Raw genomic sequence first — 27,608 nt, forward strand, 5'->3', positions numbered from 1 at the left:
TTGTCATCTGATATGGCATTCCTGACCTCATGTGGTGAGACCTGGCTATGGAACTGAGGTCATGCCTGCACCTACATTGACAGCATGATACAGGTATTCAGTGGAGTTAGTGGCATCTGTCCATATAGGGCATGTGTATAAGGCATGGTATTCCCTTTGTGGGTTATATTTGCAGACTACAGTGGTTGCAGGCATCCAGTGGGGAACACAGCAAAGGACCACGGTAAGCAATTATTTGCCTATTATAGGGATGTAACAGGGTGCCATGTTCTTTACTTGGATAATACACAGTCAGATGTTACACATCACAGTACATTATGTCGTCAGTGGCAGTGTTGTGGTCAACATGCATGCAAGTCCACTGCAATAACACTTGTGGTTACTATCTGTGGGCAATATGCAGGGAACTACCAATATAATGGTTGTTGCCTAGCCAAGTGTGTGTGTATGAGACATGGATGGAGAGTGTTCTATGGGTAATACAAGGGTTGCCTATATTGTTCACCAATCCATAATGTCACATGTAGGGCTATGTATTGTCTACACCAGCCTCTCTGCTGTTTTACATCTGTTGTCCTTGTAAGGTAAGCATTGTGACATATAGTAGGTCCTAAATATAATAAATTAGAAAAACCTGCCCCACAATGAATTACACACAGACACAAATGCACATTTGCCAGTACTAAGATTCAAACCCCTGCCTAGCTATGTATTGCTACTATAGTGTACCACATTTATCACATGCACCATGGAGCTTATTGGATGGATGTTGTCCCAAGGTACTTCTAAGGTCAGGAACACCTGCCCTTGTAAATACTGGCATTGGATGATGTAGTGGGTGAGAGATCCCAAAAATAATTTTACCATAAATCACACATTTACATTTGCCAGAGGTGAGGTTCAAACCTCTTACTACCTTTACGGACCATTATGCTTCACATTTACCACATGCACCACTGACCTGACATGGTATAGGCTTCGCAACAGATACTTGTAAGGTGGATATCTGCAGGACTGCTAAAGTCAGGCTCTGAGATGTGTACTGGCTGTAAATAGGGACAAAAATGTTGAGGTATACACAAACACTTGCCACAGATGAGATTCAAACACATAGCTGTGTACTAACTGCTACTACATTGTTCCGCATTTATGGCATGCGCCACAGAGCTTATAGGGCTAGCTAGCCCTTCTCCAAAGGTATATTTCAAGGTAGATGACATCAGCAGCTTGCTAAAGTCGGGCAATGGAAGGTGTAGTGATTGTGAATGGCCTCAAAAGCATTGCTCTCTACACACAAAGGTCTACAGTTGCCATGTCCGAGATTAGAAATCCTATCCAACTAGTACATCATACTATAGCATTACGCAGTTCTAGCACGCACCATGGAGCTTATAGGGCTAGTCCTTATCCAATGGTGTATTTCAAGGTGAATGACATCAGCAGCCTTGCTAAAGTAGGGCAATGGAAGGTGTAGTGACTATGAATGGCCTCAAAAGCACTGATCCTCACACACACAGTTTCACAGTTGCCATGTCTGGGATTAGAGCTCCTACCTAACTAGTACATCACACTATAGTATTACGCAGTTATTGCATGTGCCACAGAGCTTATAGGGATGATCCTTGTCCAAAGGGGTATTTCAAGGTGACTGACAGCAGGCTAGCTAAACTAGGGCAATGGGGAGTGCAGTGTGTGTGAATGGGCCATAAACCATTCCTCTGGAAACACACAAACACTCAAGTTACACACTTTACATTTGACAGGACTGTGTATATGACTGCTAGATGAATAATGACTTGTACTGTCATGTTTACACAGTTATCACAAGCACCAGACACTATAGTGCTGAGGGCTACCAGAAGCAAATGTCTACAGTGATAGACATTGGCACATCATGTGATATTGGCCAACTGGATGTGTGGTGGGTGGGACAGGCCTCATGATGGGAAGCTCTTTGTCACTCTCTCTCCCCCACATCTCTGTGTATTTTGATCTATTACTGTGTTGTCCTTGGATATACGTGTGTATTCCTATCTGATGTGCGTGCAAAGCATGACTGGTGTGCAATGTGGAGTGTGTGCACAGACATCTGCAACTGACAGATTTGTATGGTCCACTGTTGTTGCCAGACATGAGCTTCATTTGTGTGGGAGCATGCCCAGTATGATCTTCTGTACTGAATGTGTGAATCCATTCCAGGTAGATTGTACTCCAGTGCAGGCATTTGTGTTCTACACCTACAGCTAAAAACCTGTTTCTGCAGAATATCTGTAGATAGGTTGACAATATGGAGCCACAATGGGCAACAAATAATGGGATACAGTAACTAATGGTGTATGTGCTGCTTCTGCTACATGGTTTTGGTGTAGAGATATTCAGATATATGTACTGTTTTACACTGTAATGCATTAGGTCATCAACTACTGACAGATCTACTTGTTTGCAGTAATTTCCTGGGGAATACAAGATGAATGAAGCTGTGTTCAATACTGTGGTCTGCAGCCTACATATTCTTGCACAATCATGCCATTCTGGAGGGGGAGCTGCAGACGCTTGCTGATGGGTCTGTGTAAATGGTCCAGCACCTTGGTACTGTGGTGGCAGAGGACCCCATGCTTGTACATCTATCGATGTGACAGAACGGCCATATCCTGCTGTGGCCATACCTCTCATCTGTACAGATTCACACAGGTTACCCAGAGGCAGGACTCATATCTGGTCATTACCCCTTCACATTGTGGTTTATAAGCAGGTTTGTAGCCACCCATTCCTGTGTTTGCAGGCAGGAATAGTATGGGCACACAGTTTCAAACTTCACACTCCATGGTGTCCATGCTTCTACCCCCTCCCGTTATTCTATCCTCTTCCTAACATTATACAAGTAATATCTGATAAGTATCCCTATAGTTATCACTTCATTCCAGCAGTATTTAGGGTTTGATCCACAGTTCAGTGTCCTGTGGACTGTGTTATGTCATTATTTGGGACTCCATGAGGTAACGTACATTGGCAGTACAGGTGGGCATTTGGTAGTGATGCAGACCATCTGTAGCAGGCCAGTGCATTCCGTCACTCCTACAGTCCCCAGGCTGCAAGCCACTGTATTCCCCTGGGATGACAGGGTAGGTGTGCAAGGTGTTAATGGCAACAGTTTATGTCCTTATTAATCCCATGGTTTGACACACCTGCATGGGACACATCTTCAGCATGCTGCATTCTGTGGGTATTCCCATACAGAAGTGGTGGTCATATTGTACTCATTCCCAACAGCAGGGATATGACCTGTGAGGAACCTGTGGTTGATGGTGGGTGAGCCGACTGCATGTGTGCTATAAAAGATACTTGGCAAATGACTCACAGATTCACAGATATATGTAGGGCATTCCCCTTATGCTGGCTTGTGCGGGGACATCAGCAGTTTTTTAGTACTTCATAACTGTGCCTTTTGTGGTCTGCCAGTGTCTGGCCAGACATCAGTATTCCATACTACACAGACAACTAATGTGCTGCTAGCCTGTTGGGTACAATTCCAAAGGTGTATCCATTTGCAGTAACATTTATACACACTCTGTCTAGGGTACTTCCACCTGTGTACATGTCTGGGCCCACATTCATGCCATATCCATCTTTCAGATGGTGACAGATATTACATCTGAACAATTAGTATGGATTACTGCTGGATTGGGTCTTGCTGGAATGCACTGTGTTTGGGCACTGCAGTTCTTGGAACTTGGCCCTGCCTTCAACAATACTGACCCACTGGGACACAGCCCTCCATGCTGACCATTTCACACAATATACAACCTAACACAGACAACTGCATATTGTACACGTGCAACAATCTATCCTGCTAATCTGGCTAGCTCAGGTAATCCAGGCTCTACTATTATACCCACACGTACATGTTACTACATTTCTACATAGGATTGCGGGGGGGAACACACCTGACAACTGTAAACATTTGCTATGACTGTACTGGTATTTCAGGTACTTTGTTGGGTTCCATTTCATTGTGTACTCTGACCTATCATGCAGACAAGAGGCATATCAGTGTAGTACAGATCTTGGGTTTTATTGACCTACATTTCAGTTTGACTTCTTACCCTTCAGAACCAACATCCTACTGCCTCCTGACCTGTTGTAGTCTGTGTAGGTCTGGAGGGGGGAGCTGTTCTCCATTGCCATCAATCAGAGGCCTTATCACAGCCTTTCTTTGGGGGCATCTACACCTGTCCTGCTGGCTGAGACTGTTGTTGGGTATGTGAGCCTCATTGACATGCATGTGCGTGTCCTATGGACACACATTTGGCCCACCACATGTCCTGCAGTGGGATTTGTCCCCTTGTCTAGTACTGCCTAGTATGTTGACACCAGTATTTGTTATGGATTTCATGCTGCTCATATAGGTGTCCATCATCTGCTGCCATCCGATTCAGCCACCCGATTCCCTTGCATGCTCAAATCCATACCATAGATACAAGTAGCAGAACATAATACTACATTCAGCAATTGATAGTGACTTACCTTGTGGCTGTGCCTGTATTGAGGATGGTGCTGGAGATCTGGCTATGTCAGATGCACATAGTACACTCCCTATACGTGGTTAAGCACAGGTAGCATCTGTTTGGCATTCCTTTAATTGTATGTGCGAGTCAGAGAGAGGTGTCATTCCCTGGGTTCCTACCGTGTCAGTGTATGTCCTATGCGTTGTCTCTTTGCCAAAGCCTGGGCATGCCTCCTTTTGCCTACAGGGGCAGGCTCAGGTTATTCCTCCTCCGAGTCACTGTGCCTGTGCTGGCCTTGGCAATGGTGGTGGGGGGGGTTGTGTGTCCCTGCCCCATGCTGTTCCTGCTGCAGCTGTTTCCACAGGATCATATTGTGTAGCATGGCACATACAATGACACTTTGGGTACATGTAGCTGAAGAGTACTGCAAGGCTCCACTGGATATGTCCAGGCACTGAAACCATGACTTGAGCATCCCAAACACATGCTCTATTATGATTCTGGTTTGTGCATGTGCCTCATTATGAACTTCTTGTTCAGGTGTTTGTGCATTTCTGATGGGTGTCAGCCACGGCTCCAGTGCATAACCAGCATCCCCCACTAGGCGACCATAAGGGATGTCCCCATTGGAAGCTTCCAGGGCTGCCAGCACACACATTCATTATAATGCCCTGGGCATCGCACACAACCTGGCAGTTGGAGGGGAAGCAGTGGCGTTTATGTAGACCCTACCCAGTTCACCAGGTGGTGCTTTGATGTGTATGCAGTCTATAGCACCCACTACCTCAGGGTCTTCTATTTGGTGGAAGAGACGCATATTGCTGGTCAATGCCTCATGGGTGTTGTGGAAATATATGTGGCACCAGCATGTGCTGACATGGCATCCAGGAATTGGTGGAGTACCCTGGATGCCGATGCCTGTGAGATCCCCATGATATCCTCAGTTGGCCTTTGGAAGGTACCTGTGGCTAGTATTCTTCAGCCTACACATACCTTGGTATCCACTGGGATGAGTTCCCCTCTGTTGGTTCAGGGTGTGAGGCATGGCCGGCACAGCTCAACAATTTGCTGTAGGAAGTCCCTGTCAACATATAGCGCTCCACTATCTCCAGCTCATGTAGCCGCTGGTAGGTTACCCTGGGTCTGTACACTCTTTTCCTTCTCACTGTTGGTTGGTCATCAGCATTCTCATCCTCATCACCCTCAGCCTCTTCCACATATTGATTTATGAGAGCAAAAGCAGCCCCTATCATTTTGTTGCTTTTGTTAGGTAAAATTCCCCTGTGTGTACACCAGTGGTGGAGAGTTTGTGGGAAAAAATAGAGGGAAAGATGTTTGCATAGTTTATAGTAGTGTGCTGTGCTGGGCTGCTGCCTGTGTAATAGGCTGGTTCCGACACATTTCACCTGCCAGCTATGCTAGTTCTCCTTTATTACCTTCCTACTGCTGTTTTCCCTTCCCATTGCCTTCCTGTTTAAGCCCAGAGGTGCACCGTGCAAACCCAGTGCTCAGATGTTAATGGAGCTGCTATTTCCTGGTTTATTTAAATTTATTTTTTTGTTTAAATATTTAGGCAATGTAAATACTGCTAGGCAGCTTCAGACACTTGCTTAGTTAAGGGCAAACATGGGCCAAAGAGCATCAACAAGCTTAAAGCATGCATGACACAAACCCTTATGAAGTCATCTAGCTCTTAGGCTTACACCATGGTATTACTGCACCTACATGGTTGGGTGCAAGCTAGCACTGAGGGAAAATCTGTGATTCAGTTATTGCCCTCATTGCATAGGATCGACTGCTAATGCATGGTTACAAAACCGACACTCAGCCTTACCCCCTTAGCATCCAGTATTCCATGGTCTTGTTGCATTATGCATGCCATTGACTATTATGGCAAAATTATGATTTTGGTTTAAAAGCTTATTTCCAGCTTTTATTATTATTTTCAGGCCGATCCCGTTTGTGCACCGCTGCCCTGCGCTTAAATGGCCGAAATTGGCTAACAAAAAAAAAAAGTTAATTTTTATAGTTTGAAATTAAGTTTCATGCTTATGGCCATATATTTGGCCTTTGGCATGCCTAACCCTTCTAATACATGCATTTGTACAAGCTGTCATGCGTCCATTTTGTAGTTTTCAGAAATTTATTTAGCTATTGGCTGAATACATTTCTGCAGTCTACGCTATTCCTGCACAGATGCCTCCCTGCTTCCAGAATCACTAATTCACCTCATTTGCATGGTTTTTACCAGCAAATTAGGTAATTAGCATACAGGGGCTGTGTCCGTGCAGGAATAGTGCAGGAGCTTATTTCTGGATCGCACAGCAGGCATATTGCCTGCAGCAGCTCTTGCACTTTTCCTGCACGCCGTGCAGAGCTTGCTGAATCCTGGGGCTAGTCTTTTAAAATTACTATACCTAAAAAATATACCAGATGTTACTGTATTGTTCATGAACTTGATTAAAATGTTCAGCAAAGGGATTTTTAATTCCTGTTTTTAAATGTTCTTACAATGTTCTCAGTCTCTGCTGCAAATCATTTAGTTTCAGCAAAATATATATCTTTTACAAGGCTATTATGCGGCATAAACTACATTCACACTACCATAAAACACATGTTATATTGCTTTATCTCATTACATTTTTTTAATTCCAGCTAAACATTCAAACTACATACACTAACATCCACAACTGTAGATGTAGTTTATACCCATATTCATACCAAATTTAATAAATGGGCATTGAAAATGGCTATGGACCATAGTACCTTCTGTGCAATAGTCTTCTTTAAAACTAGATATTGTCACATTAATCTCATCTATGAAAGATAGTTGGTCTTTTAAAATTTCCATACAAACATACTGCACAACAAAAACAAAGAACTATTTACAATTTTATTACTTGCAATCACCATCTTTACTTCACTACAAAAATTAAATCTTAGTTTCATGTTTCCCAGTATGCTGCTGCTATGCATTTCCTTTTTGTAGCTTCTTTTCATAAAGTTTAATTAATGGAGTTCTTTAATAAAATATTCACATTCTCTACAATTCTCTTGTCTGAATAAATCGCCATACAGCAAAGAGAAAGTAAACATTCTGGACAATTACTTTTACTTTCTCTTCCACTGCCCATCTCCACTATCAAAACATTTACTACTTACAATTTTCTTGATGGTTTCTGCTTATACCCCTCCTCTATTTTTTGTTCCTACTCTAGTGACATCCTACCTCATTAAAGTTAATATGCATATACTGAATCTATGTGCATCATTGCTCTTGCATCTCCAGCTATTACTTGTTAGCATGTCCTTATGTAAAAAATACAACTTCTAAAGCATTATAAATGTCTTTACTATTTGTTTCAATTCTACCTGCAAAGTTGTGTTCAAACTGTTTAATTTTATTATTGTTCATTGCAAAGTATTTTATGTGGAGCATTTCTCCACAGTCTTATCTGAAAATGAGACTTGTGCCCAGTAAGAATTTCCCAGTATGAAAACAAAAATAAAAAGAAATAAAAATGCTACCATGTAAAAATACATTTTAGTAAATTGCATTTGATATTGGATACATTTTAGCAACCACCCTATGACCAGTTATACCATTTTAATGTTAAATCTAAAAACATCTCCATCATTAACCTCCAATTGAAATCGAAATCTATAGTCTTTTAAATAGTCTAAATCTATAAAACTCTTTTCAGTACATCATAGTATTTGTATATTTTCAATTAAACTGTGTTATACATTCAAGCTCAAATAAGCCCATAGTCAGATTTACAAGAGGGTACATAACTCTTACTAATAACTGTTCCTCATTGTATTAATATAAAAATATCACTAATTACTAAACCTCAACAGCAGAGGTTGGTAGGACAAGAACCCAAAAAGTAATCCAAAGCCTCAAAGCTAATATTTCAGTGTATAATGGATTATCAATAGTCACCCAAAATAAATCTTGTTGCTCAACTACATTATTCAAGGTTTGTAAAACATCTGCAGCATCTTGCATAAAAGATTCCATTTTTTTCATACAGAAGTCATTCATCATATGTCCCACTTTTTCAAGATGACTCTGATAGTCAGCCAGGTGCTTTTAGGAATTTTCGGTAAAAAAAATAAATAAAAGGCATCACCTTTTCCATTTGAATTGACTTATTATAAAAACCATATCGGAAAAATGTTCAAAACCTTAGTCAATAGCATCTTTTATTTCAAGTATGGCTTTATAGAACTGCTCTTTTGAACTTTTCATATTGAAAACCATTGCACAGATGTTTAATATACATGTTAATACAGTATCTGTAATGACTATATTCCATCGTTTATCAGATGGTTCATTTACCAGATTTTGATATGATCACAGATTTTAAGGCATCTCATATCGCACCAAATACAGTATCTTACAATTTTCTTTAAAATATTGTAACCATTTACACACTACTAATGGAGGAAACTTGCTTTTAAAAGTAAAACGAATATGAAGAGGCAATAAGCTCTAATCGGATTCAATGTTTGAATCTATTGAGTAAAACTCAAATTGAGATATTGCAACTCTCAGTATTTCAAAATTCATAAGTCACAGTCGTTAGAAAAAATTGAAATAAGTTTTATGTACAAAAATGTATAAATCAATGTAAAATCATGCCATTTTGATTGTCAGTATGAACTTCAAACTTAATAAAAATATATTTTCAGACGTTTATATCCAGATTAAGGTCACAGTTTCAAGTCCAACAGATTCAAGTGCCTCATTATTTTGCAAGTTCAAAGCATTTCCAAAATCTAAGTCAGGTGATAAATTCACATTCATATCACAAAAACATACCCTAGTACTGTTTAAAAAATGCTTGTTATTAAATGTGCAAAATTCCTAGAAAAATCAGATGGAAGCAAATGTGCTTCAATAGTATCACAATTATGTACCTCAGTAGTGTCTACCATGCTTGGTTTTACTTTATGTACAGGATTGTTACCAATATACGTAAACCCAGAGGACAGTTACTAGAAAGAAATCAGGTGATAAAACTTGTTTCAATAGTGTCACAAAACTTTCTATAGTAGCATTTAGAACATTCGAGTTATTGAATGTACAAGATTGTCATTCATTGTTCTGGTGCCTTTTACATCCCTCATCTCTACTGAGGGAACCAGGAGTACATTCCTCCAAATGGTTTAAACATTGTCTTCTAAAGTGAACCACACTGTTTATCCCTGCCATTATGTTCCACTTCAGAGTCTGTCAAATTATCTATGCAACTGCCTCCTATCAAGCTCACTGCTGCTTCACTTCTAGCATTCTTATTCCTCGCTTTCCATTGATCTCAAGATAGGAAAAGTGTGTTCGTTTTACAACCTTTCAAGTTGTGCTTGATTTCCTTTTTCATTGCGGTTCACGATACTTTGATTTAATCACAATTTAGATTTTCAATATACAGTTTTGAAAAACATTGCTACAGGCACTTTTTGTCTTAATTTCTTACAAAATTGTCTCTTGCTTTTTATCATCTCTAGCTATCTGCAACTCCACCCTACTTTGCAGTGGCAGCTGGTGACTTCAAATTAAAGGAGGGCTGCAGGAGACAGCTGAATGGGCAGGGCCAATAGGAAGGGGTGTGGCCAACTAGAAAGTGGTGGGGCTATGCTCAAAACTACAACTGGAACTTTAATTAAATATGCTGCCCTGGGTGCCAAACAGTCATTACAAGAATCCAATCAAGACAAAATGAAGTGTAGAAGAAAAAGAATTTCAATGCATTGGCTACATGACAACTTACTTAATATCTAGATGGAAACACAGGTTGTGAGGCATGAAAAAATAAGTTACTTTTAAAATACATTACTGGAATGCCAGTCAAAATAAAGTATAAAAAAAAAACAAGCAGCACTCAACTCAAACCACTACTCCTTGCACTGCAGTTCTAATTATAATTTATATTCAGCTTTATAAAATTACCAAGTAACATGCTGAAAGTAGTGATCTCTGTGATACCCCCACTTGTAAAAATGTTTCTTATCCAAAAAAAGACCTGCTGCCTGATACAACTACCTACTTGTTTCATGGGGAAGACATGATCAAAGTAAAAAATGAACAGCAAACAAGAAACAAGCTCAAGATAAATTGCTTAAAGGATTCCTCCACAAGTTATGGACTACATATGATAGATTGGCATTCTCTTTAGTTTACGGGTAAAGCCTGCAAAGATGACTGCAAGTCTCCAACAAATGTAATGAGCTTCTGAAAATACTGTAATCCTGTCCTTTATTACAAATACTGTCGTATGCATTTCAATACCCAAGGCTTATACATTATCTAGTTATGTAACTATTCTCTGCATGGCAACAACGAAAAGGCTTTCAATGCTGGTAATTCTTTAACAGTATGCTTATTAAAGCTTACTTGCATCTTACAATCTCCAACAAGCTTACCTGATGGTCATTAAATCATTGCTACTTAAACAGAGCAACAGGGCACCGTGGCAGCATGCATTTCATGAATAATAAGAAGCATAAATCAACAGTTTAAAAATATGACAGAAAACCATTACATTCTGCAAAATCAAGGACAGATGAAAAGCCACGGTCGAACTTGTGGTCTACCTTGGATGGGGGAATACTCTGCACACTTACACTGCATAAAACTGCTCCTTGCCTTCCTTGGACACATCCAGAGCCAGTACAATGGGGTGGGGGTGCAACAAGTATGTCACAATTTGAAATGTCTCTGGCTGATGGTGATGGCTCTGACACTCGTACCTCTCAACTTCAGAGCAAAAAATCTGGACAAAGCCATACATAGAACTAGAAGTGGGACACATGCCCAAAACTAAGGACAATTTTTAAATATTGCTCTTATAAACTTGGATAATAGAACAGTAGTAGGTCTTGCATTAGTACGAATTTTCTGAAGGGTATGAAATCTGAAACTCAAATGTCTGCCATTATTTTCTAACTTCAATCTTTAATGACTTGCCACTAATTTGCCAGAAAATCACAATTTTATGAAAACAGACCAAAAATGTGATGCAAAAATATAAAGTTGCCACACAACACAGCTGAGAACCTGTCAAAGAAGGGGCACCTTTTTTAATATTAACACTGTTAACTTGAGCAGCTAACAAAATAAGAGCATCTAAATGCATTTCTGAAATAAAAGTAATCTATAACTCTGATCATTATAGTTATATATAATTGTAAACCCTCCACGTTTTCTTCCAAAATTGTCATTTTGAGGAGGGATTATTAGGGGAGAGCAACATTTTGAGCCAAAATTGGGGACAATTGACAGGTTTGGATATTCCTAATTCTACAAAGCAATTTGCATGTACCTCTCAACCTCTTAATGCAGGAAAACTGGACAAGGCCAAATATATTGGGGGAACATACAAACACTACTGAAAATTGCTCTTGTATAAACTTAAGACAGTTGACAGAATAACAGGTCTTGCTTTAGCATGCATTTTTCTGAAGGTTATGACATCTGAAACTCCATGTCTGTCATTTAGTGACTTAATTCCTAAATTATTTGCTAGAAAACCACACATTTTATGAGGAACAAACCAAACACAAGAAGCAAATATCTATTCATTCTGCAAAAATATGGACAACTGAGAGGTATAGTTCAACTGGGGCTGTCTGAGTTTGCTACCCCTTCCCCCCTCACAAAATCATGGTCGAATGGAGCCTCCCCCCTGCAGCCATTCCAATGTCCCATTCCTTGGTTATTTTGCCGCGTTTACCATAAACACTAATGTGCATACTGCTTTACTTCTGCGATGATTTAGATTTCATTTGAAAGTTTTATTTTGCATTTTACAGCACAAACCCTAATAGACATCTGTTAAACAAAGCAGTGCAGTCTCACAATGAAAATAGACTTTGCATTAAAACTTCTCTGCCCTTGAAACTCACATGCATTGAAACAGCATTGAAACCCACATTCAAAGAAAATACATTTTGCCAGTGGCAGATAAAGATGAACTTTAGGCGGTTTTCAAAATCATAGGCCCCTTGAACACGAAACATACACATGCTTTTTGATACACCTTCCTGATTGTATTACATTATATTCCTTGTACAATACAGTACAGTTGTTAGAGGGTATTTTAAATTTATTGTTTTGAACATTTTTCCAGTAAACAATGAAACAAAATGCATGCACCAATGATAAAACTGCCCAACTCAGAACATTTCCATCATAAAACGTCTACTCAACCTTCTACAGTCCACCAGTATCAGTAAATACGCACAATCTCTGAAGTAGTAAAATCCACATTAAAGAAATCTAACTAATAAAGAGGTTGCTGCTAGCAAACAACTTTATAGGTCATTGTTTCGTCTACAAATAAAGTGCCTGTTGCCCTTGAAGAATAAATTGCCTATGTTGCATGCATTAAAAAAAAAAATGAAAAGCTAGTAATATCGCAATAGGGAATGGATGGCAAACTGATAGGTTCATAGCTACTAGGTATCTTTGCCAAAAATGACTGCAGCATCCACCCCCCTTTACAACACAGTACAGTATCAGTAATGCATCTACCTACTGTGGGAGTAGAACCCACAGCCTTCTGCATCAAAAGCAAGTACACTACCTGTTATGCTATTAATGCAAGCAGACTTAGCATAAGCAGCACTAAACTTTTGTTCCCTTGCAGCTCTCAAGCTCCTTGTAAAATCTACTTGACACTCAGCTGTATCTCTGAACTTTGCAGCACAAGAAATCTGGAAAAAGCCAAAATTTATTGGGGGGAGGGACAAAAGCCCAAAAACCAGGGACACATTTTAAACATTGCTTGTATAATGTTGGAAAGTTGCTAGAATAAAATGCTGTGTTACCACCATACATTTCACTGCCATGTCTTGAACCCAGGGGACCCTGTGCAAAACAGAGAAACATACCACTATGCCAAATCAGCTGTTTTGTGAAACAGAGGAAGACAAAAACATAGATGGCTACCATTTAGTGAATTCAGTTATCACCATAGTTGTCAACCTCTTAGCAAAAAATACCTGAAAAAGACAATAATGGGGGAATACAGCTGCCAAACATTCAGTGAATTCAGTTCTCACCATAGCTCTCAACCTCTTAGCAAAAAACATGTGGACAAAGCCAGTAATGGGGGGAATACAGCCCCCAAACATTCAGTGAATTCAGTTCTCACCATAGCTCTCAACCTTAGCACAAAATACCTGGATGAGGCCAATAATGGGGGAATACAGTCCCAAAAATATGGGCAAATTTCAAATATCCATGTTATAAACTTAGACAATTGCTAGAATGAAAGGTTTTGTGTTACCATGTACTTTCTGAAGAATATGAAGTCTGAAATTCAAATGTCTGATATTTTTAAACATTGGTTAACCAGGAAACTAGTCTGACTTGGAACAAAACAAAGCCAATTTTCAGCAAAGCAGGGAGAAAAACTTCAGGCACATCTTTGTAGGAGATGGGAGGACATGCAGACTCTACAGAGAAGGCACCCCAGCCAATAATCAAACCAGAGAACCTGTAGCGGTTAGTCAACAATGCTACCAGTGCACCACTGCACTACAGACCTTTGCAAGAAAAAATGAAGATACAGAAACCACAGATTTTATGAGGAACAGAACAAATGAGGCAAAAATCTGCAATTTTTTTTTTTTTTTTTACAAATAGTGGTGGGTAGGGAATTCATGTCCTTGCCACCTGCATCCAAGGTACAGGGTTCAAGCCTGAGTATCTCTACCCACCACTATGTGTTGTCACTAATATATAGCAACTGTGGCATTTTACACACACACACACACACAAAACCTGTAAATGTGTCTGGACCCGGAATCCACATGTCCCAATACTTAAACTCCAACCCCATGCCCAAATCCAACACTTTCCCTGCAAGAGCTTAAACTCACCTCACCTCTCTCCTGATTGGTCCTGTCTGCGGATGAAGCAGTCCAGAGCTCCTCTGTTCTTTGTGGTAATCACCGCACAGATTCCTGGGCATCTGCAGGGCAGAAAATGCCTTTCCTGTATCTGGACTGCTGACTCAGGCAGTCTGAGTTCGCACAGATGTCTGGGCATCTGCGGGGCAGTCTGAGTGTGTCCATGCATGCGCGGAAGTTCTGGGACTCGTAAAAAATAAATTTTGTTTTTAATTTTATGTTTCACGTTTTTTTTCCCCTTTTCTAGGTGGGAGGGCTACAGTCCTGCAGTCCTATAGCACGAGCCGCCCCTGCTACTTTGTGGCACAGATATGGACTGCCTGGATCCACATTTTAACGCTACGATTCATATTCTTCCTCTTTGTTGAAAGGACTGGAACTCTGCTATAAATCCACCGGGAGGGTGGCTAGTGGGAAAGGATTCAGGCAGTGTTACTGGTCATGCTCAGTCTCAGGCTTGATTAGATACTGTTGTAGATGGAGACAGAAATGTAAATATGTTTGATGTGACATGAAAATGTGTAATATTTTCTAAAGCTGTGTATCTGTGTGTATTATGAGTGCAAGGGCAGCTAGCCTAGTACTTGCATAGGAACCTATTAAGTGTAGATTGAAGTGATGCTTGACCTGGACATGCCTTTCATAAAGTGTCCCCATGTGTTCTCTACTGCGATTATGCTCAATTCATTCATGCAGATATGGATAGCATTTAGATATGTATTTGACAAGATACAGTCATAATAAAAACATTTAAGTAATGTTACTATCATATATTTTAAAGAAATTATAAAAGCACTTGCTCATCATTCAGATAATCAACACAGATATTGGATGCATTATATTGTTCTTGATAAGGCATTTTTATGGGAAACATGTTATAAATACTTTGTTACCACACAATTTACAGGGGATACACCATGAAAATTAGTCATTTTTAACAAAATGTTTAAGAATCTAATCTTTAGGACTCCTGTTTTGACACCTTTTACATTTTCTTTTACTGGAAGGTAGAAGGTAATCAAAGAAACTAGAAACAGTTTACCATCACATGTTAAGAAAGGACTACGGTTAGGGAGTTGGGACGGCCTACCTTATTACATCAGTTATTTGTTCTAATCCGGGGTATGTTCAAGTCATGGATTTATGGGATGGTGACAATGACCACTATTTAGATTTATCTGGGACTTGACTACGTGGATAAAGGGGGGAGTGACTGTGGGGAAAGAGGCAATTGTCTGCAGTAGAAAGTTTGGGTTTATCTACAATAAATATACAGATATTGTTGAACATAGCGAATGAGCATTTACCATCCAAGTTATTCTTCTACAGAAATGATGCTCAGCATTTCTAATCCAATCCTTACCAACAGGAAAATGGCAAACCAAAAAATCTTACTATTCAAATAAAAATATATAAACTTTCAGTCTTGAGCAACATACTTCTAACTTGCAAAGAAGACATGTGATTATCTTGGCAGAGTAGATAAAGTATTTCCAGACTGTACACAAACCTTCTCAAATGCTGCCTTATGGCAAATGCTTACTTCTCACTTTGTCCTTCACCTTGCTTCTTTTTATTTTAATACCATATAGCTCTGCAAGGCTGTTCAAAAGATTGTATAACTTTCATATTACCCGATCATTTAATCTATTCAGAAAAATGTCTCAGTTCTGAAGAGTAAAATTATTCTTAAGTACAGACTTGGAGAATTAGAAATGGGAGACATAATACAATAACACAGCACAATACACTATGCAAATAAAAATTTATGTAGAAAAAAAAAATCACAAGAAACATTTGTCATCATTCCCCTAAGAACCATAAAACATATAAGGAAGCCCAAGAACTGAAGTAAATGAATGTCCCTACTAGACCAATCCAGTAGTACACATGGAGAATGCCTGGCTGGGAGACTTTGATAATACAACCAACATACTTATCTCCCCAGGAAATTTAAGGGAACTGACTGACTTGACAGCCAGCTCAAGTTTTCATTTACATTGTTTGTCGATGGTGAATGTCAAACATCCCTGATGCTAGACATTTTGCATCTTGTGCCCCAAGTGCACACATATTATGACTGGTCAGTGAATTATATTAAAATTTTTACTCAATACATAGCTTATTCTTCACATGACTTTTGTACCAGTTAATAACTTGAACAGTAATAATTTCTGTACATCTTGCTCATTCATAATAAACCCATCATTCTAGTTTGCATTTATATTGGCATTATAGGTTAGGTACACAAATCACGTGAAAGTGGAAGTAAAATTTAAGCATGAAGCTAAGAGTAAAAATGTCTGTTTCTTTAATCATAGGATCATTTAACACTAAAGACAAAAAATTGCATTAGAAGACTAATATGAGAAAGTTTATATGACAGTAAAAAAGAGAATACAAGATGAAACAATGTGGAAAAGTATAAAAGAAAAATAGATTATACAAATTTTGAGAGAAAGCAGATTAAAATGTGTAAGCTGTAACCACCCTCAATGACCACCCCACCCCATTCAACTCTCTCTCTCCTAAACTTTTCCTTCGCCTTTCTACTCCCCTTACTGTGCATCAGCCTTGACATAACTAGGTCCCAACTACATTAATACTGAACTAAAGGTCTCATTCTTTATTTGTTGTACAATGTAACAATGTTAACTGTAAATACTTTTGAGATGTTACTATGTATTATATACGATTTTTCTTTTACTGTTTTTGAGTACTCATGTTATACTGTTCACAATCTATTTGATTTTATTTACTTGTGGAGCTTTTCTCCCTGGGCCTCCACTGAAAAAGGACTTCAGGCTCAGTCGGACAAACCCAGTCAACAAATGTCAAATAAAATCAATCTTTTATCAATGTTATGAAGTGAAAAATAATATGTACTATAACATTAACTTGAGGGTAGCTTACATAATACATTAGAAACTTGCATACCTTGAAAATATTAGGTATGATATTTCATGCTGACAAAGGTGATTAAAAGACTCCTGCATCTTGAATCCCTTTGGTAAAGCCCTTAAACATTAAGCCACCATTCCCATCATATTATACAAAAGTAATATAAACTTTTGAAAGCTAGAATGTCTACTAGTAAAAAAAGGTAAAAACATTTAAAAACCTAGAGGGTTGATTGAATTGATTATTGCCTTAACAGAAGTAAAATAAGCATAGTAGAGATATTGCTATCACTGCCTCTATGTCTCATCCTTAAAACATACATTTACTATTATAGCAATAACCCACACCTGGGCGTGGGTAATTACCCACGGTTGGTGTGGTTTGGTGACGAGGGTGAAGCCCAAGTGGCCAAACAAAGCCAACCGTGGGTAAATCCAGCATTACCCACACCCAGAAGTGGGTTATTGCTATTATACAATGACATTTAAGAAAAAAATAAATTACTTTTCTTAAATAATGGCATTGTATAATGCCTCCTTGCTGCCCTTCCGCAGCTGTCTGGTATTCTGCGGCAGTTCTGATGTACTGCGCATGCGTATGCCTATGCAGTACATCAGAGCTGTGGGCAAAAGCAATAGAGAAAGCAAGATCTCCGTTGCTTTTTACTGTTTAGCTATGTTAAATGGGTTTAACATAGTGAGACAGCTTTAAAAAAGCAACAGAGAATCTCTGCTTATTTTAAAGCGGTCTCACTATGTTAAACCCATTTAACATAGCAAGACAGTTCACTATGTTAAACCCATTTAACATAGCAAGACAGTTTTGAAAAAAAGCAACGGAGAAAACAAGATCTCCGTTGCTTTTTACACACTGTCTCGCTATGTTAAAGCAGTTTGACATAGCAAGACAGCTTTAAAAAAAGTAACGGAGATCTCCATTGCTTTTTTTAAACCTGTCTCACTATGTCAAACTCCTTTAACATAGCGAGACAGTGTTTTAAAAAAAGACTTATACTAATGGAAAAAGTCTGGGCGACTGGGCCTTTTTACATTCGTATAAGTCTATTCACAACATGCACGCTGACCAATCAGCGTGCACGTTTTGGAATATTAATGGGGGGTCATGGTATAATAATTGTTAAATGATAAACAAAGTTGATATTATAATACACTGGAAACATACAAATGTTTCAAGCACAGGCATTAATGCCTTTCTAGCTCGCCAGTATACCAAAACACTTGTCCCCATAATAAGTGTCCAGGCTGTTCTTAAAATATCTATACTAGTACTTGCTTTAATGTAATTTGGTAGTCTGTTCCATGCATCAGCTACTCTGTCAGAGAACCCAATTAATAAACTTCTCATTCCTATAGAATCTTCTACATAGATTATATGATGATTATCTAGTACTTTTTGATAAGCCCAAACATTCCCAGAGGCAGTTGTCCCTAAATGCCCTATATACCTGAATAAGATATCTTAATTATTTGTATGAGACTGTACAAGTTCAGATATTTTAGTCATTCATAACTTAGATTTTCACATCCATGGATGCCCTTGGTAGATTTCCGCTGTACTCTTTCCAGTTTATTCATGCTTGTTTTCCTATAGGGTTTCTATATTGTTATTCCATACTCAAGTTTGAGTCAAATGCAACTAAAACAAGGACTTCATTGTGTTTGATTTCCTAGACTTTATAAATCTTTTTGTGCAACCTGTAGTTCTATAACCATCATTAGCCAATTGGTTGATATGATTAGAAAAACTCCTAGCTGAATCTACCGATATACCCAGGTCCTTAAATGATTCTACAGTTTCAATCACTGTGTGCTGTATTAAATATTCACCTTTCAGTTTATGTCTCCCAAATCTCATATGCTTAGTTTTTGATGTATCTATCAACATATTATTCTTCTGTGCCCAAATGGTCAATTTGGTCAAATTATTTTGCAGACCTGCCTTATCTGTGGCACTTGCAATCGGTTTACCCAATTTCAGGTCCTCAGATGAAAAAGTCAAGTCTGAAAGATACAATCTAAACTAGTAAGGGCCCGGAACTGAGCCCCTGTGGGACACCTCGACTGTAATCTAGGATTTCACCTGTCCAGTTGGTGTGTGATACTTGCCATGTCCTATTTGTAAGCCATGCAGCTATCCATCTTATCAACAGTACATCAATACCTAGTTGTACTAATTTATTGATCAGTGTTTTGTGTATAACCCTTTCAAATGCTGAAGTTAAATCTATATAAAAATCACATCACAGCACACTTTTTCATGCATAGCTGTTATTATATTGTTATAGAACATCATGTTACAGGTGGTAATAGATCTATTTTCAACATATACATGCTGATATATGGTTTCAAGCCCCAACCTATCCAGTTCTGATAACTTATCCAGTATTACCTTCTCCATTATTTTTCCACAACATGAAAGTAGACAAGAGTCTATATGATTCTGGGTTTGTCCTATTCCCCCCTTTCCCTTAAAGACAGGTTTAAAAATTGCATGTTTTCAATCTTGAGGAATCTCCCCATATTTATATGGCCTAGTGAATAATAGATATAATGGTAGTGTAAGTTCTTGCTGAAGTGTTCTCAGGTCATTGTTATTCCATCTCCACCCTGCGCTTTGTTTGGATCCAGTTTGCACAGTTCTTTTTCTATATAGTCTAATTTGATTCCAGTATCTGGGGTTACCTGGATGTCACTAGGATAACTTACCACCCCTTTTGTGTTTGTGGAGCCAAAGTGTTTTGCATACAATTTTGTAAATATATCTATAATATGTTGCGTCAGAGAATATTTTTTAGAATCTGCACAGTTTATCATTTTGGTGCATCTTTACTCCTTCCACAAATTGTCTTCAAATTTTTCTTGATCTTGTCTAACACTATGCTTAATCTGTTTGTCTAGCTTGTTTATTTCAGTTTTCAAAGGTGCAGTTTGACTTCTCTTCCATTTCTTATATTTTCTCTCACCTTAATCAGGTATCTTGTTCTTATGGAAATATACCCCCTGATGTTGCGTGCCTAGATCCTGATGTTAAACATTTTGACTTTTTGCACTCCATTTCTCTTTCAAAACCTTCCATCTGCAGTTTTTCCACTAAACACCTCACTCCAGTTAATTTTACATAGTGACTGGTTTGCTTCCTTATAATTTGTAATTAACCTTCTGTGCATTAGCTTAGATTTCAGTTTGGCAGCATTATCTAGCAACAAATTAACCTTAATAACCCCATGATAACTGCACATCAATGGTGATGAAACTTGACTTGAAGTTACAGTAATTTCTTTGGGAACACAAACGGTATCTAGTATATTCCGTCCCCTGGTAGGGTTTTTTTTACAATCTGAAGCATTTGTTGTGCCTGAATATACTCTGTGAATAATTTCTTTACTGATGATGTTGAATCATTTTTCCAGTCTGTTTCTGGTAAAAGTCCACAGCTATTATTATTCCCTCCTGTGTTTCATGTAAGAAATGTAAGAATTCCTCTAGGTCATCTGTACTCGAGTTTGGTGGTCTATACACTCCAGCAATTGTTATATATTCCAGGGGTGTCTTTACTGTCACAGTTACACAGTCTATAGTATTGGTGTTATCATTGATCACAGGTCTCCGCTATCTTTAATCCCCATCATAACACCTCCACCTGATTTTGTTAAAATGTCTGTCTGTGGCAGTAAAAACATTTATACCCTGTCAGAATTGGTTTCCAGTCATTGTTCTTTAACCATGTTTCACAAACAATATCAATCTTGTGGGAATGTAGCAAATTTTCTAATAAAACTTATTAATGCTCCTAGCATTAACAACCATCAGATGCATCAAATTTTGCTATCTGTGAATGGTTACATTTTTTGACCTGGCAAAAATCCTGGCTAGTGTTTGTCAAATATTGCTAAATATCTGCTGCAAAAATTCTCTTCCCTGATCTAGACAAATGCACACCATCCTGTCTGAACACGTGTGTGCCCAAAAGAAGGCATGGATGCTCTACACATTTCCTTTTTTTTTTTTTTTTTTTTTTAAAAAACAGGACATTTTTTCTATGTAGGTGTTTATTCAAAAATATTTTCATTCACAGTGACGTGACTATCCTTTCTGTAGGTGATTTGTGAAAAATATGTCCTAACACCAGTACAAGCTATACTATCTAGGAGGGCTGTCAGTTCCTGACCAACAGTCAGGGAATCTTTGTTGGTGACATTTCTACCAACATGAATAAAAACAGATCCATATTTCCTTACATTAAGGCATTCCAAGGCTTGTTTCACATCTTCTGTTTTTACTCCTGGCAAGCATAACACTACTCGATGTTCATTATCTCTGCAAATATAAGTATCAGTTCCTCTAATAACAATCTCCAATTACAAGAATATATTTGCTGACCATCTCTGAAGAATCCAGCTTCTAATACAGTCGTTTCTGCTCTATCAATTGTTACAAAGGATAGATCATCACTATTAGTCTTATTAATTCCACTGTTTTCATCATGTATTAAATTCTCATCCAGCTGGCATTGTAAATCCACAGCTTGAGCCATGTAGTCAGCATCTGTCTTTCTCTCCTTTTTTCTTACAGTAATGTTCTTCAATCCTTCCACATTGTTTTGATTTCTTCCTTTTCTCCTGCCCCTTGCCTCTTTCTACCTTTTCAATTGGAAAGGATGCCTTTTTCTGTAGACTGAGGGATTTCTGGTAGACTGATATCTTCATTCCCTGTCACCAAGTGTGTTACATAAAGCAGAATCCTTTTTACTACGTATTCTCTTTCCTTTACAGTCATTAGTCAGTTTCTTTTTCTTTTTTATTTGTTGAAAACTTCCTTTCTTTTTTTGCTTTCTTCTAAACAAACTGGATCCTCAGATTGCTGAGTACTTGCATCCACATTTCCATAGTTCTCAGGGGCATCATGTTTCATAGGGCTTGAATGTTCTTTGCAGAAAATAGATGGATCATTTCCTAAATGTGTTCTATTTGTTCTATGCCTAACATTAATTTAGTTCATCAGTCCAGTCATTAATATACGATACAACAGTTCTCCAAGCCTGGCTAATGAAGTTTGCAGATGACTGCAAACTAAGAGCCATAGTAGAGTTCCCAAATGATGTGGACATCCTACAGAAGGGCCTCACTGAGACATATGCCTGGTGTCAGAGCCATGGCCTCAAGCTCAATGCTAAAATGTGCATTGTCATCCCCTTTAGTAAAACCTCTGTACCCATGAACTACCACATAGGCAGCAGTCTAACACCAAATGTTAGAGACCTTGGGATCCAGGTGGACAGTACTCTCCTTTGATAATCACATCACCACAGTAGTCAGGAAGTCCTTTTACATGGCACACCATCACAAAAGGGTTCTCATCCAGGAAAAATGAGGTAAATGCTCCCCTCTACTCGACACTCATTAGACCCATTATAGAATGTACCTCACAAGACATCTGCAGCAGCTAGAAAGGTCACAGAAGTACCTCACAAAGAAGATTACTTGCCACAAACAGATGCCCTACACTGAGTCTCAAAAAGCTCCAGCTTTTCTCCGTAGCATATCGCCTACTCCGAAGTGATCTCTGCCCAACATATAAAGCTATGTCAAAGCCAGAGCTGTTGGACATGCTACACCTAAACAAATCCAAATCCCTCCAAGCTACATGCTCTAGGGACCTAAACATTGTCACCACAATAAACAGGGCATGCTGGAGGGATAGATTCCTGTCCCAGAGACTTCCCATACTCTGGAACAAGCTACCCATCTATGTCAAGCAAAGTTCCTCATTAGCACTCAAAGAAAAATCTTGAGTGAATGGGAAATAGGAAATACACCCCAGGGATCACTTCTGTGGCTCTGCTCGACAGTGGCACAGGAAAATAACTTTCTTGGGTGGCATAAGCCAGGGAACCTTGTTGGCTAGGCTTACTTGGGTCCTTGGGCCAATAGCCTAGTACCTACCTATGAATCTATGTCAATTGCACATGTGCAATCATTAAGTCGAGAATTGCTTCTAACAGTGGTAAGCAAATCATCCAACTTTTGACACTAGGAACAAAGATCACAGGAAAAAAAAATACATAAAGTCAGTAGCAAAGAATTCAAAGGAACTTAAATGAACTTCTAGGACAAAAATATACCAGCAATATCTAACTAAATAATAAAATACAATAAAGTTGTTCTGACCATACCATACAAGTTCTACCAGCCAGACAGAAGTTGTAATTTTTTTATGTGCAACTATAGCTCACAGTCGCACCTCCTTTTAACAGAAAAATTAAAGAAAACTTCTCTTACCAGTCAACTCCACAAACCAAGACAGGATTGTTTAGATACGCTCAGAATTTTCCTCTGTGCAGTCTGTGTAAATTTATAGTTGTCTAGGCCCCTTGGGGCGGCTAGAGCTTGCCTGTCTAAAACCTATCCCTTTTTCACAACCAGCAGTGAAACTAAGGTAAAACAACAAAATATGAATCAAAGTAAAGCTAGTTAATAAAGCAGTCTCTTCCTACCTACAAACAGTTGAAAATAGTGATAACAAATGCAATATACACTCAAATAAAACTGCTCTTACCAGTCAACTTTACAACAAATCACAAACCAAGACAGGATTGTTTCCAGTGAAAGTTTAACTTAACAGTTTCTGATAAAAACTTACAGAAAAAAAAAACTTCAGAGAAAAACTATCAGAAATGATCAGACAAGATACAATTAACCTTCGAATACCATTTTATATGCATTTCTAAAATAAGTAAACAAGGAAAATTGTGATAAAGGTTATAAATGCTGATGATTGATGAATGAATGGCACTTGGGCACTAGCTCATCAAATCTAATAGACTTAATACATGGGAACAAACACTTAAGCTATCTAAATGTAAAAGCTTATTCCAGATTTAGATTGTAGGATCTTGAATTTAAAGAGAAATGTTTAATGTCTATCTTAACATTAGCATTTAAACTGCATAGTGATTGAAGTTAGTGGTTCTAGGATAGCAAGTTGCGTTTGTAACTAGTCAGAATAGGAATACATAGATTTTATTAGGTTGACTATGATACTGAATGTTGTTAGTTTAGATAGAATTCAGTTTTTACTATATTAAAGAAAAAATAGGCAGACTTGAGAAAAAATGAAAATGTAACTTCTGCAGCATGCTAACTGGTATCCAAAAATATATGAATGCATGCACAATATAGAAGGAACTGCTACAGCATTAAGTTTTAAATATGATTTAAATCTCCAGAAAAGAGATGGGCTTTTTAAATAGCAGAAACTATAAATCAAATATTGTACAAATACGATGATATTAAAAGACAAATTAAAATAAATATATTTTAATAATTCACCATATAAAACAAACAGGAATTTTGATTATGGAAAATTTCAGTAGTAATGCCTACAATTATATTTTTATATATAAAAATGAATGTTTGCTAGGACAAGTATGGACTATTAAAACAGACTATTCAAGTACCAAACACGTATTGGATTCCAGGTCTTGGTGCAAAATTTGCCAATTACTTACTCTACTGAATAATATGAGAGGTAACCTGAAACTGGAGGGAGATTAATTGTATTTTAGAAAGATACAAACGTACGGAATCAGGCATAAACCCTTTTATAACGTGCTAGATAGCTACCTCGTCTTTCATGGGACCCAAGAGATTAAGCTTGGGGAAACCCACCTCCACAGAGAGGTGGATCACCAATGCAGTCTTTCAGAGCACTGTGCTGGGCCCATGCCTCTTTTTCATTAACTTGTCGGATGTCAAACCAATGTCAAAGGCCTCTGGCTGACCAAGTTTGCAGAGGACTGAAAAACTGGCAGTAGTCAATGAACCCCCCCCCCCCCCAAGATAAAAACACACTTTAGGAAGGTCTAACACAAATGCTTGGTACCAAAGCCATGGCCAAGAAATGCATTATAGTACCTTTTGGGAAGTCAACCACCTCAGGTATCAATAAAACAACCCTAAAAGTTGATTTAGTAGTCAATTATCTGGACACTCATGTAGATAGTAACCTACCTAGCCTTTGACCAACACGTGTCTAAGACGGTAAGAAAATCCTTCTATGCTGCTCAACTTGTAAGAACATGGCATCATACAGGTCTGAGAGAGGTCATTATACCACTGCACTCTGCCCTGGTCACATCCATCATATAGTATAATTCCCCCTTTGATATGTACCTGACCAAATACATGAAGCAACTGAATGTCCACTAAAGTTCCTTACAAAAAGAATACAGGGGAAAATAAAAATGTCCTCCACTGATCACCTCAAAGCCCTGTCTCTTTTCACTTATCAGACTATAGAGAGGTGCCTTTGTGTACAAGGCATCCCTGAACACTGTTTTGTTGAAAGCAGAGTCCCTCCCCAACCCTATATAAGTGCAACTTGGATCAATGGATGTGTAACCAGAAATTCACCCCTGATATGGTGCATATGTCTCTGATGGACAAGAGGTAGTCAGTAAAAGTAAATCACCCCATATATAAATCAAATTTGTGGGTCACACTTGGTTTGCATGGCTGGGTTTATATGAGCCCTAGTGGTTATTAGCCTAGTATACCATCTATGGACCTATGAAAAATTGCCAGCAGGGAACCAGATCAACCTGAATCAAAGCACTGAAATACTGGGCAACATGAAAAAGTTTTAAAACACCCTAAAAATCATAGAGACCCAGAGTTAATATTCAGATGCTTTTGGGATGGAAGCAGCAGCTACACGATACTGGATCAATTGAAACTGCGTGGGTAACGGATTATACCCGGTCCTTTCTTGGACTATAACATGTTACATGAAATGGGGGTTGGCATAATAGTTAAGGTGTTTACCTCGTAGATACAAGATTCAATGGTGAAAATCAAGCCCTGTAAGTGAAATTGGCTTGGTTTAAAATAGCCAACAAGGGCAACTAGCCTACTACTTGCATATGAACTTATTAAACTGTCAATAGAATCTACTTAAAATAAACTGATGTTTTTAATTCTAAGGTATTATTTTCAAGTACAGAAAATGTTCAGGCTTATTGCATCAACTTTCCATGTGTGTGAAGTTTGCTTACTAACGTGGAAGCATTCAGGTATACCGAATGTTTCAGCTTTAGAGGTAGGGGTATGTGGGCAAGTGTTTCTGGGTAAGGGTTAGAGCAAGGGCTAGGTAAGGAGATAGTACTGAATGAATATAGTTATGTGAGGTATATGCTAGTGCCTTGTGAAATGGTAATGTTAGAGAAAGGATTTTTCAAAAGTAATGCGCAGGGTTGGGGTTTATATACAAGTAAAGATGGATTTGTGGGGGAGGGTGGCTTAACCAAAACCTTACACAGGAAATTATGAAACCCCCTTTCCCCTAGTTTTAGGGCTTTTTGTTTACCGATTGGAAAAATACTTAAAAGGCACTGAATTTTGTATTACCAGAAGCATATTAAAATTTAAAAAAATATATATATACAGAAAGGCTTAATTTAAGAGATAAGCATCTATATTTTCATCAACAAACAGAATTAAAGAATGTGCACTCTCACCCTTGTTGAACTTTAGCTATGGAGCCTTTAGCAAACTCAAGAAAGCAAAAAAGCATTAAAGGTTTTAATACAGAACAGAAAATTGAAAAGTTTTGTTTTCAGATGTTCTTGACACTAAGAAAATGAAAGCTGAATAATAAACTTAGACTTATGAAATTCTCCACTCTGCTTCTATTTATTGAAGATCGATCGGCAAATATTTACTAAATGTTAAGCACAATTGGAACAGTAGCCAAAAAAATGATAAAAATGTAAAATCTCTATATGGACTTTTTTTTGAGTAACATGACTCTTCATACTACTAACCGTCTTACTTCCAAACAAATTGCATATAAAGAAATATAATAAAGCTTCAATCAACTAAGTCTAGGATAAGCATACACAAGTGTACAAGACCCTGGTATTTTACTGGTATCTCTAGACCAGATTTAAGGTTATATGAGGTCATTAGTTTTCAAATTACTCAGTAGATCGAGAGCTCATGAAAAAATGGATGAAACACATTGTGCAATGATAAAAATTATAGTGAATGCAAATTATCCACAATGTAACAGTCAGCACTAAACTCTAAATACATTTAAAAATTATGAACATCCTTGTTTGAAGTACTCGTTCTTCACTTCCCTTTTGTTTAACTACAGATTTTACTGAAGGGCGGCTTTTTCTGTGTCACTGAGCCAACAGTTTAAAGCACTGCAATAGCAGAAAGCAGTGTTAATACACTACATTTGTATATTTACCTAAACT

At 38.2% G+C, this 27,608-nt stretch overlaps 1 protein-coding gene across 1 annotated transcript in view; it reads left to right on the forward strand.

Moving 5' to 3' along the window:
* Positions 1 to 27,608, forward strand: part of LOC122797766 (protein brambleberry-like) — a 439,351-nt gene that overhangs the window by 260,125 nt on the left and 151,618 nt on the right. The window lies entirely within an intron of this gene.

The sequence above is a fragment of the Protopterus annectens genome, chromosome 3.part1, assembly GCF_019279795.1.
Source record: "Protopterus annectens isolate FY-2018-M chromosome 3.part1, PAN1.0, whole genome shotgun sequence".
Lineage (NCBI taxonomy): Eukaryota > Metazoa > Chordata > Ceratodontiformes > Protopteridae > Protopterus > Protopterus annectens.